Source organism: Chrysochloris asiatica, unplaced genomic scaffold (genome assembly GCF_000296735.1).
Source record: "Chrysochloris asiatica unplaced genomic scaffold, ChrAsi1.0 scaffold00403, whole genome shotgun sequence".
Lineage (NCBI taxonomy): Eukaryota > Metazoa > Chordata > Mammalia > Afrosoricida > Chrysochloridae > Chrysochloris > Chrysochloris asiatica.
Genome location: NW_006408921.1, coordinates 888,613 through 896,100, shown reverse-complemented (window position 1 = coordinate 896,100; position 7,488 = coordinate 888,613).

Sequence of the window (7,488 nt, the reverse complement as noted above, 5' to 3'; positions counted from 1 at the left end):
TCTCCTAGTCAATTCAGTTCAAAATTCCATTGTCTCTGCACACCAATGTTTATAGCATCACTATTTACAATAGCAAAAAGATGGAGTCAGCCTAAATGCCCATCAATTGAAGAATGGATAAACAAACTGTGGTACATACACATAATGGAATATTATGTTACCACTATGCTACCTTGAAGAACAACAAGGAAGCTGCAAGCCACCGCATAACATGGATGAACCTTGAGGACATTATGCTGAGTGAAGTTAGTCAGTCACAAAAAGAGAAATACTGCATAGGACCATTATTGTAAAGGACTAAGAAAAAGAACCTACCCTAAAGGGGGAAAAGTATATCTATAATTGCTGATCACTGGGATGTATGGGATGAGAGGAGGGGAGGTAGGGAGGGGAAGATAGAGCATAGGGTAGGGAATAGACACAGGAGAGCCTGGGTGCTGGGGGGGGTGAGGTGGCAAAACACAAGAAGGGTGAGGGGAATGTAAAAACAAGGTGATGGGAGAACAGTTAGGCAGATTCTCATGGGTTAAGTGGGACAGAGGTAAACGATGATGTACGCACAACCTTGGAACAACAGGGCTCTGGGATAGAGGGATTGAGGCATGGTTTAAATGGGTAAAAGAGGGGAATAATGTTAAGATGTTTGGCTGTCTTTTGAATCTTGGTTTCCCTTGCCTACCATTGTATAATAGACACTTGAGGGAGGGAGAAAGGAATAGCCAGAAACATCACAATAGAAAGCTTGTAAGTCATCTTCAGCTATAACTGATTGGAATACCTTAAAGGGGGCTAGAAGTTGCTCAGTGAAAGAGGCCTCCTGTGGAGCTTTTGCATTGCATAAGACCATAGGTGGAAACCAAAACCCCATCCAGAACTGACTGAGGTGGGAAATTTCCACTGCAAAGGATGAATAGACCACCCTGGAGCGGCTAGAAGAACAGAAGATACTTCATGAAGAAAGACCAGCAGGAAAAATCAGAAACAATAATGGCAGTCTGATTGATTGCTACAAGAACAAGTAAGCTGTTCACCTGGGAGCCATCAAGGCAAGTGGTCGGGTCTCTTCAGAGCAAACTCCTTTCCAGGACTAAGACTCAAGGGGACTACACGAGCAGGCATGTGGTCTGGCTGGTGACCATGTTGGTCACCAATAAGGGGAAGAGGGGGAAAAAACAGCAATGAAGTTGGGATCTAAGTCCGACCACATTCAATAGACTCCTGTGAACCTGGTTGGAGATTTGGATGGCCAGCAGCATGACAAGACCCAGGGACTCCTGGGCCCAGAGGCAGTGACATGACCACAAAGGACTAGAGCAGAAAGTGAAACGTCCAGCTGATAAGAAGTGAGGGGAGATGCACAAGAACACCCATATTTGCAGAAAGTACCCACTTGAACTAGCTTCAATGGCTGGATGATCAGAACTCTACTAGAGGAAGAAAGAAGAGGAAAAAAAGTGTAATCCGCTACATTTTGATGAAATTTACCTATACTTATGAATGTAGTAACTCAAAAAAAAAGGGAACAAATCTTTACAGCAAGGATCACTCCCACCCCCTTGGTATACAAGGTTGACAGGGATGGGCAACTTAGACATTGCCTACCCAAAATGGGGTGGGGGGCTGTAAAGGCAAGAAGTGACTGGCTTACAAGCTTTCAAGAGGGAGCCTAGTTCCAGATGGGGCAAGGGTAGGTACAGCCTCCAGTGAATGATTTCCAATCTGTTGGGACCGGGCTGGTGAAAGAAAATGGGGATAAGATTCTTTTGGTACAATAGTGAATAATTGCCATCAGGACTGACTATGCGGGTAGGAAATATAGAGGTACCTGTTTTTTGACAAAAGGAGGGAAGTGATTGATTTTGCAGCCCAGGAGTGGAGGTCCCTGGGACCATCAAGTGAGAAGAGTGGTGAGTGGGACCCTACCCAGAGAGGCAGTGATGCCAGGGATGGAGACAGAGACGTGGACAGATGGAGGGGCTGGGGACACTGGACTCAGGGAGGGAGAAGGGCTGTGTGCTGGTAGCTGGGAGTGGGGGTGGGACTGTGGGGTGTATCCTTTGGTTATTTGATGATGCATGGAGGGGATTGTAATCATTGCAATGAAACAAAATACGATAGGATGAATGTAAAACTGATGTTCTCCCATGTAAACCTACATAATTCACAATAAAAACTTAAAAAAAAAAAATCCCATTGTCTCATTCTGTGTGCTTGAGTCATACACCACCTGCTTTATTTACTTCTTTTTTTAAGTACTGATGTTTGGGCTCTACTTCCACCCCCAGCCCATCCCAAGATTCTGATTTAATTAGTCTGGGATGGAAGCTGAGCAGCAATATTTTTAAACTCCCAAGTGATGTGCAGCCAGTTACAAAAACAACTGCCTAACCTTCAGAGATAAACAGTTGAGAAAATAAAAGTTTGGTCCTCAAGAAAAAGTTTCCAGCCTGCCTTGTAACGTCTGTTGATTTCTGTGAGGTAAATACTCCCCCCATGACCATTCTCAAGCAATCAGTACAGCCTGGCTGTAGACACTTGAATTTCTCAAACCAGTAATGGTAGAGGCAGCTTCTAGCAACCCACTGTAGGCGAGCACACACATTGCTAGTTCCAAGGCTCTAATTACTGTGCACTGGAAGTATGCTTCGAGAATCATCTGGCAGCTGGTTAGAATTTCAGATCCATTTCTGATCAATGGATTCAAGATGTCCAGAGGATTCATGGGCACACTTAAGTTCAAGAAGCACAGTTCCAATAAATTGTTTAATTAAACTTTTCTGGAAACAAAAAGAAGGAAATGTTGTTAAATGCTATCCAGGGTTTCCAAGGAGCAGCTGGTGGGTTTGAACCACAAACCACTAGCTGCTGCTCAGAAACCCTATGCAGAGTCACTGTAAGCTGAAAACCACTTGATGGCATTTCACAACAAGTGCCAAAAAGGATGCCTGGTGGCACTGTAGTTTAAGCACTGGACTGCTAACCACAAGTCCTGCCATTCAAACCCACCAGCCACTCCATGGGAGTAAGAAGAGGCTTCTGTAAAGATTTACAATCTCAGACACCCTATAGAGTCTCTATGAGTTGGAACTGACTCAACACCACTAAACAACACCAAATGTCAGAAAAGATTCCTGGTGGCACTGTAGGTTAAGCACTGAACTAACCACAAGGCTGGCAGTTCAAACCCATGGGAGAAAGATAAGATTTTCTGCTCCTGTCAAAACGTACAGCCTCTGAAACCCTTACAGGGTCACGATGAGGATCCCTGGTGGTATAGTGTTTAGTACTCAGCTGCTAACTGAAAGGTCAGTTGTTCAAACACACCAGCTGTTCCACATGAGAAAGGTGTGGCAGTCTGCTTTTATAAAGATTTACAGCCTTGGACACCCTATGAGACAGTTCTACTCTGTCCAATAGATCACTATGAACCAGAACCAACTCTACAGTAACCATTTGGTGTGGGTATAGAAGGGTCAAGGGAAGGAGCATTTTCATTGGCCTTCCAAGGAGGAGGAGGAGCTTTCCAGGCACTTTTTGGTAGAGGCATCAGTAAGGGGAAGGTGTGGTGTGTAGAGGCATAGCCAGGGATGGAAAGAGATGAGAATGGAGAATTGGGCTGAGGTGAGAGCAGTGGTTCTCAGAGTGTGGCCCTGGAGCTAAAAGCATCTGCACCACCTAGGACATTGTTAGGCATGCAAATTATGGGATGCCATTCCAATCCTACTGAACCAGAAATCTGGGGATGGGGCCAGAACATGTTTTAACAAGTCCTTCCAGTTGCTCTCACACATGCTCCAGTTTAGGAAGCACGAAGGGGATAAGGAGGAGTAGAAGTGAATGAGGCTTAGGAGGGTCAGATGTGTGACATGTTGGAAGCATTCCAGGGGGATTCTGCCTCCAATGCCTTCCTCCTCTGGAAGGCCCCCTGCGCGGAGCTTGCTCAGTGGTGCGGAGGAGGCGGGACTGCTCTTCTTATCAGCCTTGTTTGGCAGCACCTGGTTCTAATTTCTGTCCTCTCTCTCTCTCTCCCACTCAAAGACACTTTTGCCATGCACAGCATCAGTCACAATGACATAATCATGGGTAATTGTGGGTAATTCCCTTATTTGTGTGCCCGCATTGCATTTAAGTATCTCATCAACCACTCCTCCAGTTCAGTCCCAGCCCTCATTTCTGAGAGAAAGGGACAACTTGCTGGATGTAACTCACTGTGGGGGTTCTGTGGAGCCCTGGGTGGATCTGTTGGTGCAAGAGTTAGGGGGAAGGAATCTCCCGAAAGCACGCCCTTTCACCCCAGTTTTTGTCTGACAAACTCATAGTCCCTGCTGAGATACCACTTTTTTTCATGAAGTTCCACTCCCAGCCTATCACTCCCTGCCCCCATGTCTGGAATAGGCCCTTGTCTACCTCCCATTATATAGCACACCTCTCACTGTTCTCTAAATGCTTGTTTCTAAATCTCTTCCTATCCCCATGAGGCTGGGACCTTGTACATACTGCTTGGCATGACATGCCTGCTCCCTGCTCAACGTCACTGCCATCCCAGCAGCCCCCTCTGATTGAGTGATTACTATGTGCCAAGCATCATTCCAAGATGGCACAGTGGTTACTGTGACAGGTCAGGGGGAGAAAGATCTGGTGACCTGCTTCTGTAAAGACTCCTCTGGGCCCGTTCTACTTTGTCCTATAGGGTAACCACGAGTTGACCAAACATAACACAACATCATGCCAAGGACTTCACAGCTACTATCTCCTGTATAGCTGTTAACTGTTCTGTGTTATCATTTTACCCCCTAACTTACAGATGAGTAGATCAAGGCACAGGAGTCCTTGTGGCATACAGGGTTAAGTCTTGGGCCACTAATTACAGTCAACCACACAAGTTGCTCCAAAGGAGAACGATGTGGCTGTCTGCTCCTGTGAAGATTTATAGTCTCAGAAACCCAAAGGAGCAGTTCTACTCAATCTTGTAAGATCATAATGAGTTAGAATCCACTCCATGGCCTGGGTTAGACTGAGGCACAGGAGGTAAAATTCTAGGTCAAAGCCAAGTGGCTGACCAACAAGCCACAGGCAGCCTGCCTTCAATAAACAAACACAGTTGGTTATTATTGCTTTTGTCATTGTTCCAAGGTGGAAGGAAAAAAAGTGAGGGGAAAATGAGGGATTGTTCTGAGCTTTCTCAATCACTCCTGGGGACTGCAGCCCCCTCCTGACTGCTGGCCTGAAGTACTGACTATAAACCCTTCCTCAAGGCACCAAGAAGTCCCTGGCAGCTGAACCTTGTCGGGAACCAGAGCCCAATCTCCCAGAATCTCAGACACGTGGGATCCCTGCAGTCCCCGATTGACAACACTTTTCAGCTCCCCTCACCCCACTCTGTACTTATTAGTGCTGCAAATTAGCATAATAATTGCCTTTGAACTATTCATAGCTACATAACACCCGACTGGCCCTGCCTTCCCTAGCTTCCTTAGAAGCATAGACTGCGTCTCCCTCCTTCCCTTAGATACAAGATGGCCCTACTCATCCTCTCAGGGAGGCATTCTCTGAGCCTGTCCCCCAGCCCCCAGGTGGGATAATAATCCAAACTCCAAAGGCTTACTATGATGCAGGTGAAATTATGGCAATGGCTATTTATTGTTGTGATGTTGCTGTTCTTTAGAGACCCAGCCCTGGCCATGTCATTTCTTCCCCCCTCCAACAACAATGCCATGTTTATAATTGCATGGGTAGACTTTGCCTGAAAACACCCAACCTTCTCATTATAATTAAAGATTTTTACTATAAAACAATGAGGAGCCACAACTGTATGGCAAGGCTGGAGCCATGTGCTGCACAAGACTTTTTTGAAGTGTTAAAGAGCAAAGATGTCAATTTGAGGACTAAGGTGCACCTGATCCAAGCCATGGTATTTTCAATAACCTTAAGCTCACCAGCTACTCCTTGGAAACCCTATACGGGGTCGCTATGGGTCGGAATTGACTAAACAGCACTTAACAACAACAACATATGTATGTGAAGGTTGAACAGTGAATAAGGAAGACCATAGAAGAATGAATGCATTTGAGTTATGGTGTTGGAGGAAAGTATTAAAAGTTCTGTGTACTGCCAAGAGAACAAACAGATCTGTGTTGGAAGAAGTACAGCCCGAGTGCTCCTTGGAAGCCAGGATGGCCAAACTTTCTCTCTCATTGTTGTTGTCGTTAAGTGCCATCGAGTCGGTTCCGACCCATAGCAACCCTGAACAAGGTTTCCGAGGCTGTAAATCTTTACGGGAGCAGAAAGCCTCATCTTTCTCCCGTGGAGAAGTTGGTAGTTTCGAACTGCTGACCTTTTGGTTCGCAGCCTGATTCGTAACCACTACGCTACCTCAGACATATTACCAGGAGGGACCAGCCACTGGAGAAGGATAGCATATTTGGTAAAGTTGGAGAAAAAGAGGAAGACCCCCAACGGGATGGATTGGCACAGTAGTGGCAGCGATGGACTCAGGCCTAGCAATAATTATGAGGTTGGCCCAGGACTGGGAAGTGTTTCATTCTGTTGTGCTATAAGTCAATACCAACTTGATGGCACCTAACTACTACTACTACTACTAATAATGATGGTTGAGAGGCAGCAGAGTGGTGGTTAAAGGTTCTGCCTGGGTCAAATCCAGCTCTACCACTCCCCACAGTGTGACCTGGGGCCACTTACTTAACCTCTCTGTTCTGTCAGTTCTGGGAACAAAGCCATGATAGCAAGGCTTTCCCCATGAGGTGTTGTGAAGGATAAATCAGTCAACATATGTGAAGCTGTGAAGTACCTAGAATTGGACCAAGGCAGAGTGGTTAGCACTTAGCTACTAACTAAAAGGAGTCCTGGTGTGGTACTGCAGGATAATATGCTGAACTGCAAGGTTAGCAGTTCAAACTCACCAGACACTCCTTGGAAACCCTATCACTATTAGCTGGTCACTGTTAGCCAGACCTAACTTGATGGCACTGAACAACAAGTTACTGAAAGGTCGGTGATTTGAACCCACCAACAACTCCATGGGCAGGGAAAGATGTGGAAGTTTGCCTCTGAAAATGGGGCAGTTCTACTGTATCCTACTGTGTTAATTCTCTGAGTTGAAATATGGTTATATTTTGATTCTGATTAGGCAGAGAAGAAAGTTTGAGTGTTGGAGTGTCTTGAACAGCTTCCTAATGCTTTTTTTTTTTTTTTTTAATGTTTTATTGTGAATTATGTGATAGTTTACTTGAGAGAGCTTTACATTCATCCTATCATATATCATTTCATTGCCATGATTACAATCCCCTCCATGCATCGTCAAACAACCAAAGGGTATATCCCGCAAGCCTGCCCCTTGGTTATCAGCACACAGCCCCTCTCGCTGTCTGGGTCTAGAATTTCCAGCCTCTCCATCTCTCCACGTCATCGTCTCTGCCTCCATCTTTAGTGTCACTGTTTCTCTAGGTAGGGTCCCGCACTCCGCTCTTC